This window comes from Augochlora pura, chromosome 3, assembly GCF_028453695.1.
Source record: "Augochlora pura isolate Apur16 chromosome 3, APUR_v2.2.1, whole genome shotgun sequence".
Classification (NCBI taxonomy): domain Eukaryota; kingdom Metazoa; phylum Arthropoda; class Insecta; order Hymenoptera; family Halictidae; genus Augochlora; species Augochlora pura.
The window spans coordinates 654236-667130 of NC_135774.1; the positions used below are offsets into that span (position 1 = coordinate 654236).

At 52.6% G+C, this 12895-nt stretch overlaps 1 protein-coding gene across 1 annotated transcript in view; it reads left to right on the plus strand.

The window, feature by feature from the left end:
• The window catches only part of LOC144479030 (uncharacterized), a 315575-nt gene that overhangs the window by 1463 nt on the left and 301217 nt on the right, over positions 1-12895 (plus strand). The gene's annotated exons all lie outside the window — the stretch shown is intronic.

Genomic DNA, 12895 nt, shown 5'->3' on the forward strand with positions numbered 1-12895 from the left:
AAAACGCGGAGAACGAAGAGTCTGCGCCCGTCGTCTACTGCGCAGGCGGAACTTGAAAGCGGCGTGCGGCGCAGGAGTCGATTCATCGTGTTGCGGATAGCTCTTCGGTTTCCCGTCGAAAGGAAGGAAGCGGTATCGCGGGCAGGCCGCTCGGGAATGCTTTGAAATGGGCAGGTTCGCTAGCGTGTGCATACATAAATAATATTAGACAATATCGAATTAAAATTCGCATCTTTCTGCGAGCAACAATGGGTCGTGGTGTCCCAACAAAGGAAATGCCCGCCGTAGAGGCAGCAGCAGAGCGGCAGCATTGGCGGCGGTGGCGGTGGTGGCGGTGGTGGTGGTGGCAGCATCGGCGGCGGCATTTATAAAAGTAATAAAACAGTCGAACAACAACTCTCTGAAGTGAGTAGCGTCGAGAAAAGAGAGGGAGAGAGAGAGAGAGAGAGAGAGAGAGAGAGAGAGAAAGAGTGAGTGAGAGAGGGGAGGGAGAGAGAGAGAGAGAGAGAGAGAAAGAGAGGTAGAGGAAGGTGGAAAGGGCGAGCGAGCGGGGCACCCCGGGAAGGTGAAAAGAGGAGGGCGAAAGGAGGCAGAGAAAAAGAGAGCAAAAGAGAGAGATGAAGCGCAGGAGAACAGCGACCCGACCCGACCGACCGGTAGCCCAGCCAGCGCGCGTATATCTTGCTCTGCTACACCGCACGCCGATTCTTCGAGGTTCTCATTGATGAATTCGTTCTCTCGCAAAACCGAATCGCGCGATTTCTCATCCCCCTAGGCCGGCGCGGCGCGGCGCGGGACGGCGCGTCGGGTCCCGGATCACTCGGGGGCGGGAAACCCAGAAAAAACCACCCTAACAAATCGCGACGTCTCGCAATGATCGTTAGTCATGGTCCGAGAGCCGGGCTCCTTCCACCCGTGTTGCTAATAAGATGGAAAGGCTACCGGGCCGCGGCAGCGAGAGATAAGTCGGTGGCTGGATACTTAATTAGGCCCGATTATTAATCCATCACGGACGGTACGCTTAATCCCCCAGTTAGACCCGTTCGTTTCGTTCCAGCTCGCCGGTGCACCGGATCCTCCTGGAAATCCGTTTCGCGAATAATCGCCGCGGCGTTAATTTAATCCGAATACCAGTTCTGTCCGGGGGGATCCTTGCTCAATTGAGAAACCAGTTCTCTAAGCGAACCGTAATGACATTAGCCGACGGGCAAACATCGAAAAAAAGCCGATCGGTCGGGGGGTGTGCGCGCACCGTCGCCAACAGAGAGGACACGCAGGTGCAGCCGACCGATTATTCCCGAGTTTTGCGCGAAAGATGAGCGGAGGTTGAGAGCCAGGGTATGTAGAGCAGATGCTGGCCATGCCAGTGGTGGCGGGGTGCGTGATTTTTCACCGCCGACAGCTCCTCCTTCGAGAACCGCGCATTCCACCTCCTTCCTTCTGCCTTCTGCCTTCTGCCTTCTGCCTTCGACCCCTCCTGCTCCTTCTCCGTCGGTCCCCTTCATCCTTCACTCTTCGTTCGCATCCAACGCTCTGCGCTCGTCCCTCTCGTTCACCATCATCCCTCTTCCCCTTCGCCGCACTCGCTCCCTCTCTCCCTCTCGCTCTATCTGTCCCTTTCTCTCCTCCAATCTCCCTCCCTCGCCGTTTCTCTCTCTCTCCCCCTTTCTTCTCTCTTCCCCTCGGTGGCGAACATCGGCAACGTATGCCTCGGACACGCCACTGGACACCAGTTGCACGATCTTAGATTTGCTGATCTCGCATCCCGAGTGCACCGACACACGGATGCACTCGGCGCGGCTGCACACGATACGAGGGGCACGCCTGCAGTGCCTCCTTTTCTACTCGCGTGTGCAACCGGCCGGTCGCGGCTGCGGCTGCGGCCGCGACCGCGTTCGCGTTCACGTTCACGTCCACGTTCACGTTCACGCACGCGATACACAAAGGGCGGCCGGCCGATGCTCGTGACCGTTCCGAGAAATGATTTTCAATAATCGGCCAGCAGGGAAATATGAAAGGCGTGTCCGAGGAAGCCCCGTGTCACGACGGCTCGGTAATTTTGATTGATTCTCCGCGTGCGGTTCTGCCTGATCCCCGACGAGTCGCGCGGCGCGGCGCGGAGCCGAGCCGAGCCGAGCCGAGCCAAACCGTGGCGAGCCACGCCGCGCGCCACGCACTATTGCTGAATGAGCAGATAACGTTATGGCGGTCATTACACCATTAACGCCGGAAACTTCATGCTTTATCGGTTATTTCGACCGCGTTGCTCGGAGGGCGACGCTCCTCCCGGTTTCGGTGCATAATTTCATCCGCATCCGAGGCTCCGGCGATCGCTGCACTTGCCTCGAGGTTCTCCGGGTCCGTTCTGACCCCTGCTCGCGCATCAACTCATTGGGTTACACAGTTTTCCGCGAAATCGCATTTCCCAGATAATCGAATGCGGTGTTACCATTTCGTTCTCCATGAATTATTAAAATGTTCACTTTTCCTACATTCTATCATTGATAAGGTAATAAATAAAATTGACTGCATGTACCTCAATTTTATAGACTGTACCTCAAATGATTCCTGGCTTGGCTTCCTGTAACATGCCCCGCCATTTTCAACGCGCCAGCGTCTCATGAATTAGTTATGACCGGCAGTCTCTTAATTTTATCTGGTAGCAGCGAAATCTCTGCTCCGCGCGCAATTTCCAACTTTCTTATCTATACAAACTCCTAATCAGTGTTTAACGTTCTCCATGGGAAAGATCCCGGTTGAAACAATTTTTAATGAGAGCAACGCGCGTTCCCGATGCGCCAACGTTTCCTGCCCAATTGTTCTTTTCGAGCGGCGCAAGCCCAGTCAATGGCTCGTAAAAAGAGAATCCCGTGATCGCGATAAACTCCGGTCGGTCCCACATAAGGACGATATTATCGCCGTTACTTTTCATTCGCATCCAAAGAGGCACGAAAAAGAAAGCAGAGACGGCGCGTCGAAAAACGGTGGCAGAAAATATTTCCGGCGCGTTTGGTTCATTAGAGGCGGCCCCGTTGTCTCGGTTTTCCATCTTTTCCCAAGTGATCCCCGGCGCGTTACGATTTCCAACAAGCGTACGCCGGCAGCGGCCCGCAGCTCGTTACGCTTGTAATTTACATTTGCCAGTCGAGTGGTACAACATAGTTGAATCGCCGGCGAATAGAATCAACACTCGCGAGAGTCCGTTCCCGCGGAACAAGTGATTTACGCAAGCGTGGCTGTGTCGGTGCGGGGCTCGGGCTGGTCCGGCCGAGGCATAGAAAGCGAAATCGACTTGTAAATCGGAGTGCCATTATGCAGATAGCAAGATGCACGGCTCAACCGGGAGAAAAACGCGCGCGGCGGTATCGCCGGCTCGAGACTCGAGACTCGAGACTCGAGACGCGCGGTCCGAGCCGGCGCAGTCGGGGGATTTACAATCGAGGGAGATCGGAAATCACCGGCCAAGCTAGGCATTAACCATCAAACGCGCGAACCCGGCTAATTGGCGTAGCACGAGCCGCGGCTGTGCGCGCCTAGCTCTTCGGGACTGCGTGTAGCTCCGACTCCGAAATTTCCATGCGAGCCGTTTAGGAGCCTCCGCAGTCTCCAGCGAACTACAGCCGCAGGGGATGTAAAGCTTGGTGTCCATTTGAGAGCGAAACCGTCGACCTCGCTCCGGAGGATGCTTCTCTCTTTTCGCCGGAACGAGATTTAGTTTCGCGGCAATTGCGTTTAATATACTGTTTGACAAGCTAAGTGGTAGCAACGCTGATTTAGGAGAAAAACCGGGATAGGAAAAGATTAGTTAAACGGCTCTGCGTTTAATACCAATTACTTTAAAATATTTCGCGACAGCCGGTTTACAGGTTAAAGAACATAATATACTCTTGGGCGAGCCAAATAGAAACGATATAATATCTATCAACGATTCTGAGCGAAAGCAAAAATGGCTAAGGCTGTTGTTAGACGGGTACACATAGAATTCGAGGGGAACTTTCAAATGGACAGCTAGCCTAACAGAGTCGCATCTCGGCCGGGCGAAATGGAGGGGTTTGACGGCGGGGCAGGAGGTAAGCATCGCAATTACGCAAATTGCGGCTCTGTTCTCGCCTGCTCCGGGCTTACTGCCCGCGGAAGGGCATCAAGACGGGCAGCACGGGTTGAAGGATGGTGTTACAAGGAATGCTCAACGTTTGCACGTACCGTTCACGTTCACGTTCGCGTTCACGTTCACGTGCCCGTTCACTAGGCGCGTCTCGGCTCGCGGTGGTTCTCGCCCGTTCGATTGGTCGCCGGTACGACCGAGCAATTTGAATGAACGACACGAGCAGCGAGTTTGTTGTCGGCTGATTCGAAAGGGCTACCGTGCGTTCGCCGAGCGAGGCGGATCGGAGCTGATCCGAGCCGAGCCGAGCCGAACTGCCCCTTCGAGATCGGCTCGTCCAGGCGCGCGCGCGCGCGCGGACGAGCCTCGGCTCCGGAACGAGAGGAATCGCTTCAAGAGCGATGAAAAATGCTGTTTATATCGGGGAAACTGGTTGAACGGCGCTCCGACTCCGATGGCCAGCCACTAGCGCGTGCCTGCTGCGGTCTTATTAGCGCTGATCAGCCTCGCGATAAATTTATGTGCTGGCCAAGATATATATGCCGCGAGCCACCGTCGCCGGGGAAAAAACAAAGCCGTTACCAGGGATCCCCGTAGTTTCTGCCTCGATTCTGCCTCCGCGGGCATGTCCAGGACGTTTTTGCGTTCACGCCGGCGTACCGGCTGACAGTGCGCCTAACAGAGATCGACAGAAAATCTATCAGGCTTTCAGTGAAACCAGCGGATACACCGCGGCTGGAATTTCTAATGCCGGCGCGCGCGCCAGCTATGCCCGGCACGACGATTGGCGAGAAATCGTTTTATGCTTTGCAACGTCGTTTTTTTGCGCCGGACGAATCTGTCCTGTCGCCTCTCTGTGTTCTCCTCTTGTTCGCGCCGCGAACGAGCCGTCGTTGCCTACGTTACCAGACGGCGACACCCTTCTTCGCGGGGCACGCCGCGATCATTAATTTACGCCCCATCCCCGCGTGATTCTATTCCTGTTCGATTCAAGCGGAGAATCAGATGGTTCGACTTTTCATTCGACACTCTTATTACAGTGTTCTTTCCAATGCGGTTTCTTCTCTACACACGTGTCTGAAATAGGCCGCCTGAATTTGAATTTAATCGCGTGCTACGTGTTTTATCAATCCGTCGCAAAGTCAAAACTTAGATATTATTGAATCCGTGTTAAAGTCGTTCCAAAAACCGGCCAAATTGTCGAAGACGTATTTAAATATGTTTTCGAGAACATTTCAATGTCTAACATTTCCGAGCTACGTGTTCGGCTTCCCGTTCGCCGTATCGCGCGAAATCATCTCAGATAGAAATCAACTTTAGATCTGGAAAGTGGAAGCTTCAAGCTCGGGAACGAGTTCGTTGCCGTTCGACCCGTTTGCACGAAATTACAGCGGCTCCGAACATCGATGATTTGTCCAAGTCATAAAGATCGAGCGATAACTAAAATGGATGTTAGGGAAAAATGATGCGCCTCCGTTGGGATCGAAAACAGTCGAGTTTCTCGATAACAGAATTCCATGGAGGCAACCGGGAGCTCGGTTAATTGGTTGGCGCGAGATCTAAATATCGGAATAAACTTTTTAACTATTTGCATTACCCGGGGCAAAAACCTACTCGTCGTTAAAGATCAACATTCGTTCGTTAACCAAATGAAATTATGCAGAACAGTGGCCGGGATAATTATCCCGACGCTTCTCGGCATCCTTGTTACGCGCGCTGTTCCATTTTATGGGACGACCGTTCCGCCGTTCAAAAGCGAAAGGCAAATGGAAAGAAAGGAAAAAAATTCATAATCCCGATTGATATTAATGTCCAGCGGACAGGAAGGGTCCGGGCTTCGGAGCGGCAGAAGTCGGGGTCGCGTTCTCTCCGCTCTCCCGCTCTCCATTCTCTGCCCTCGACTCCCGGCACGGCGCGATGCAAGCGTGAAGCTGCTCACCAGGGGCGTATTAACGGCGGTGCCATAACCCGGGCATTTATTTCTCTATCGGCGGCATCCGTTGGAAGAGAGTCGAGGGCCGCGTCGCATCCCATCGCGTCGCGTCGCGTCGCGTCGCGTCGCGTTGCGCCGAGCAGAAAACGATGGAAATTTATACGAAGCCGATAATTAGCGAGCCGAATCGACTCCTCGGGGGAAGTAGCTCGGCGACCGTGGTAATCGCCGTAATTTATGTCCGCTCCTCAGGATATAAGCTCGTTCAGATAGTCCAGGAGCGTAAAAAGCCGCACGGCGAAAATGTCGCCCAATTAACGGCGAATTGGAGCGGCCGAGAGGCAAACCACGTGCGTCTACACGGATCGTTCAGATCTTTCGATGTGTTCGAAAGCCACCTTCTCTCCGTGGTGCACGTGTTCCTTCCATCTGGAGCCTCGTCGCCCATTTTCTACAGGGTGATCCAACCCGATTGAAATCCCTATAAATTATCGGACGATCGTCATCCATCGCCGCCTGTAATTTCTTGCGGCTCTCGACCCCTTTCGCCGAGCCCGAAGAAACGACGGGCCGGACAGAGGCGCTCGCGTTCGCGCGCACCTCGACCTCACTCTTTCCAGGAAAATTGGAAAATCAAACGACGACAACCACCGTGCACGTGCGTGCATAAATACGCGAGAATATTTGGAAAGATTGTTAGGCGCGCGCGCACACAGGTAGGCGTGCGACGGAATCGGCTCGCTCCCGCGCGCAAAAGCCGCGCGCCGGCTGATCCCGAGCCATTAGGATCGCGTTCCAAGCCGAGCCGGTGAACCGCGGGCTTAAATAGCGCGACCGTTCAACCGAACACCGGACGCGAGCCGATCCAGCATTCCCTTTTGAACTTTGAGCCACTTTTACGATTTTATTATTGGCTCTTACGTTCCTGATATTTATGCGACGTCGCGCGATACTTTCCTCGGCGGAACGCGTCGACTTTAATGGCGGCCGCCTTCGAGCGAGCGCACCGCGGACGACCCTCTTAGGAGCGATGCATCGCGAGGCCCGCACTAATAACGCTTCGACCGAGCGGAACTTAATTAGGAGGCTACAAACAACGACGCCGAACCGACTCTTACGACCGTGTCGTTTAGGATCCGGGGTGCTCCGCGTTTCCAATCTCGGCGGATTCCGCGCACGCAATCCTCCAATCTTTCCTTCCTTCTTATTGCGCCGTGGCGATCGATTTCGCGACGGAGCTCCCTATGTCGATCCTGAATGATCGAATCACCAAGTTAGCAATCACCAGGGTTGTTGGTTTCGTTCGTACAGCCGTGACATTGTGGAAAATCGTGGTAGGGTAAATTATACACGCTGTGAAATGATTTGTCAATTACGTCGGGTACGAGAATTTTTATCGGCGCGACCGACCGTCTGAACTTGCTCTCGTTTTTCGGGTTCGTCGAGGCGATCCCTTAATTGTTTTGTGGAATGTACTTAATCGGCATTTGCAGAGGGAGCGCGTGTGCGTGCAAACAAGTCCCGACATGGTTACAGTCAATTAGGGACATCGGTCATTTAGTTTGCTCCCGTCGTTTGCTAGATACATGCGCGCTGCAAGATTGGGAGAATTTTTTAAGTTGCGGAATAGCGGTCGCATTATTCTTCTGACTTAGCAGCTATCGATCGCTGCGATAAATCCAGTCAATTTATCACACAGATGAGTCGATGCAATTTGAAACAATAGGAGACTTGTGTGCTGCAGTTAGTACAGAGTCTTTGTATCGCATAAAAATCTATAGATTACATTGAAAAATGTGGTATTAATTTTTAGTAAGGATATTACTTGAAACGACTTCTCAACTATATGTTAACAATCACGATTAAATTGAGCAACTGAATATTTATAATTCATGCGGCAATGGCTATTCAAGATTAAGAGATGCAAATGATGCAGGCGAATTTTCCTGATCGTCGTTAGTCAGTTTCGGTCTTATACTTTTGAATGGTACGGTAAATAGGGATTGATGAAGATACGAACTGCTGTCAAAGGAGCATCCATTAATCGAATGGCAGGCCATACGAAGAGCTCGATAATCATTCACGTCTATCGGATGTTAATGACCCTAATAAATGTAACCGGGGCAGGCAGAGGAGCATTGACATTGAGGTGTATCGATATATCTACGCATCCCCGTTGGTCACTCTGGTTAATATTTATTTATGCATCTGAACCGGCCAGCTTGAAACTCGTTTGGCGACGTAGGTCCTTCTCCTCGGCTTTGAGTGGTTCAATGAAGCCTCCTGGAGGCACCTGTCGTGCCATCTCCGACGTCGGGCACAATTCATAGTTTTTATTAATAATTCGCCTTTTAATGAGCGTTGTACACATGCTACAGAGTACTGCACTTTCCTTTAACTTATTTATTTATTACACTATTTTGTATACGCTTGTGCACTATTCTAGACATTTTATGATTCGGTGCACTATGTCGAGTCGCATCTTTAGCATGACTTTCAAGAGCAAAAGATCATGTCTCAGCATCGGTAGGCAGATATGAAATTTCTTGCCTTGCCTCCAAATCGAGATCGAGCTTCTCAATTGATTATTTTCCCTCGGTAGAAGTTGTCGGCACCAATATTGATTATCAGCTCGTTTATTGTTCACCGTGACGCAACCGTGGAAACGTTTTCTTTCCCGAGATGTTATCAGCGGCGCGCTGCCCATGGTTTTCGCCAGGCAACGTCCGTATATGCAAAGAACGAATCGTACGTTCTATTTGTTCCGTTGTACACACGTGTGCGTCCGATTCTCTCCCGACGCGACGGTTGAGGCTCGAAAGCAGCTGCAGAAGGGACCGTTAGAAGTCGATAACGATATTCAAGCAGTTTAAAGGAGGCCTGGCTCCGTTGCGTGCCGATCGTGTCCATTTTACTAGGCGCGAACGACAGCCTTTTCTGCGATCGGCCATCACGGACACGGACAACGCCTCGCATGTTCCCGACAGCGAAGCCAATGAGTACTAAAGTACGTGATTTTCGAGTAGACCGCTCGGCTGTGTTCACAGCTGGACATTGTACTAGGGGGACTTGTTTCCAACCATGTTCACGACCGCTTCGAACGAGATTATTCGGTTTCGCGACTTCTGCTCGATGGCTAATTCGAACATGGTCCAACGTATGCTTAACGTAACGAAGTTTAGATACCATATTTTTATACGCATTCGAAGTAACTAGAAGGAGCTATTAATAATTCAAGCCATCGAAGAAAGAAAGGAAAAGCCAGCTTCGAGGGAAAAAAATAGAACGCTTGAAGCATGTTAGAAATAGTATTTAAAGCGAAACAGTATCAGGGAATAAATGATAATATCTCGCAGTAAAAGTATTTTTAACGTCTGGACAGTTATCTCAACGCGTTCGAAAAATCCGAGTATCTTCGAATAATGTCTGGCTCGATGCTAAAACCAGTATTAATACACGTTTTGCGAGTAACAGAAACTCGATCGGCTATCTAAGGATGTCGGGATGTTTCTCGTGTTTTGCAGCGTACGAAATGAAAAAAAAAACGCGCGGTCGCATCCCAAGTTCCATTTGGAAGTCTTGAAAGAGCGGAGTTTTGCCAGTGACTCGTGGAAAAAGTCGATCCCGATCGCGTCGAAAGCAATTAAGCGGTTTGCTGAAACTAGTTTCGAAGCAATCAAGATTGATTCGTTGATATTGTAAAGAGTTTCGACTCCTGCTAATCACTGTCTGCGCCGGTGAGCTTGAGGCGAGCCCGGGCTACGGTTTCTCAATTAAAATTATCTCCGTCGTTTCGACGTGGCCGGCATCGATCCGGCGGGATTGCGAAAGGCCGTGATAGGGAACGGGACATTGCGACGCAATACAATAGCAATGCTTTACGATTCGATCTATCGCTAGCATCGTTCGAAACGCGAAAACGTGGAAGTTATTCTTGCCGCCATTCCGCATGGCTGCCCATAGCTATGCCACCACTACTATTATTCGAGCGGACATTTTATTTTGGACGACAATAGATGCGAGATGATTTAGATCGGTGCGTATCAATTGCGGGGATCAAGGAACGGTGTCAAATGTCCTCTGAATAAGTAGCGTGCCTAGGAATTCCGACAGGAATCTTATTCTACTAGATAGCTCGCGTATGGAAATTTTCATTCTTCCGGTCTCACTGGGACAATTTCGATAATATTCAAAAATATTTTACACTTTTAAGTATCAATTAATTTCATTTTTTGTCTCCTTGTTTCCGTTACGCCAATTTCATTACAGATGACTGTAATAAAAAGGAAAAACCGTATTCTCCTCGCTTCTCCCACAGATCCTAACGATGTCTCTTAATTAACGTTGGCGGAACGATCGACTAAATCATTCACGGGTGCATCTCGTTACCGGGTGCCTGTTAGTCGCGACAAAGGTTGCCGGGTCCATGAATCACGGCTATTTCGACAGCCGAAATAATCCAGACCACGCGAAAATAATACCGTGGCCGTTGGGTCGTGTGCGGGAGCAGTTCCGCTTCCGCGAGCGGTTCGCCTAATCTCCGGCGTCGCTCGTCGGGCGGCCTCGCGATGGCGAGTCGGCGGCGGTAGTGGCAATGGTAGTGGTAACGGCAACGGCGGCGACGTCGACGGCGACGGCGTCATATCACCCGAGAGTTCTATAATTACAGGCCGGCTCTCGATCGCGGCAAGTCTCGCCTCCGGAACCGCGGAACGAGTGGAGCCTGCTCCCGAATAATCGCGTCAACTCCTTTAATCAAAGCGCGAATGCCGCGCGCACCGCGCCGCGAGGAGGCGCGAGGGGACGCGAGGCGACGCGAGGCGACGCGAGGCGACGCGAGGCGACGCGAGGCGACGCGTGGCGACGCGGGCTCCGCTAGCGCGAAATCAAATCGAGCGTCGCCTGGTCGTGTGCTCGGTGCTCGGAAGAGTTCGTAACGTTTCGTATAAGCGGGGCACATCGTGCCTGTTTGACCTGTAGCCATCGCGGCAGTCAGCGCGACAGAATCGCTTTGTTTACACCGCCGCGGCCGCGACAACTGCTCATAAATCGATACGCGTCGCAGCCGGTGCACGCGTCTGCTCGGTGCCAAGCCGCTCGAGAGCTCGAGTTATCGAGTTCTCGAGTCCTCGACTTATCGAGTTCTCTCTCTCTCTCTCTCTCTCTCGCTCGCTCACTCACGCGTTCTCCGCGATCGCGTCCTCGGGGATCGTCGATCGATTTTTACCATGTCCACTCTCGACGCTGCCCAGCGCGTTTCAGATCGGACGTCGGACAGGAAACGTCGTTCATCGTCTCGGCCTAAGTGCAACCAGGTGCAATATTCGAGTCGCGGTGTTCTTGCTGCGAGCTTCTTGTACCGCTAGTTATGACCGATGCTACCGATCCGGTCGATGATAGGGATCATTTACATATCGGCACGCCCAGTGTGTAAAGGTGAATGACACAGATCCTGTTCGCCGCTGCTGTTTACCATCAATGTCAAGGACTGTCCATACAGAGTGATTTACCGTCGGTGAAGGACAGTTGGATTGTGTCCGCACCCTTTATCTCCCTGTTGGGCGCCGCTGCGACTGCATCGCTTGGTGAACGCCTATGGGCATCCGGGTCGATGAAGATCTAGAGGGTCGATTGGGACTCGAGCGCAGACTCAAGTTGGACAAGTTCGCGTTGGATCGGTGCGATGATCATTTTTCAAGCGAGTTCTTCGCTTCGTACTCGGCTGGTGACTTTAGACCCAGACCCGGTCAATTTCTAGGACACGCAGACTAGCCAAGTCTTCGCGAGTGTCGTCGGTTTGGTGACCACACGAACACTTGGGACTACCGATACGCGATAGCCATCATCTTTGCAAATTCTATGAACTTACTATTCAGTGAATGTCGTCGCATCCTAATTCACACCTTATCGGCATGCTGGTTGAGCGAAGCGTCGGCTGGATTCTCGAGTGACTCGTGACCTTATCCCGGATCTGGTCAGTTTCAACGATCTCGAGAGGTTCGAGTTCTCCGAGAGTCTCTCAGAGAAGAAACGAGCAAAGTTACCTTTACGTTACTCGATACCTGGGGTCCGACAGACTTTCGATCATTCCGGTGCCACTTTGCTCGCGAGTGCAGTTAGTTTAGCGAGCATCGGATGCCTGGACCGGGTGCGGTATGCTCCGAGGATTGAAAGAAACGTTGAACGCATTCGCGGGCCGGCGGTACCGCCACTCGGACGAGTTCGTACGGCTTCGTCTGCATAGAAGAGCGGCGGCAACCTGCGCTGGAGGCCGCGTTAGGTAGTGCACGGGAGCACGGGAGCACGGGCGCGCAGCAAAGTTGGCCGACGCGACTGTTAGGCGAGGCTTTGTTTACGTATCAGCCGGGACGGGCCGATGATCGGTCAGGTGTCCTCACGTACGTTGCTGTTATCCGCGCACCTTCGTAATCGCGATTCGCCGCCGTGCGTGACTCGTGTTCCGTGTTCCGTCAGTAGGATTTCGCGCTTACGACCGCGACGTGCTGTGTGACCCGGCGACGCGCGCGACCGCGGCTCTCGATCCTCCGCCAGGCAACGGGCAACGATCCGCTTCTGGTCGCCGCGCTCGCGATCGCGATCGGTTATCACCCGACCCATTTCACGTCGGCTCGCTCCCGATAAGTTCGCAAGCCTGTGATCGGTGCACGCGGTGACGGTGGCCAGTTGGGTGACCTCGGCGCAAAGTGACCTTCTTCCAGGGCTGGGAACATGAGACGGTCCCTCGCGGACGGCGAGACCATCTGAGGATCGAAGACCGGAGGGGATCAACGGCTTCGACCCGCGGTGAGTACGCCTCGGGCACGCTTTCCGCCGCCGCTGTTCGCGTTTCCTGGAAT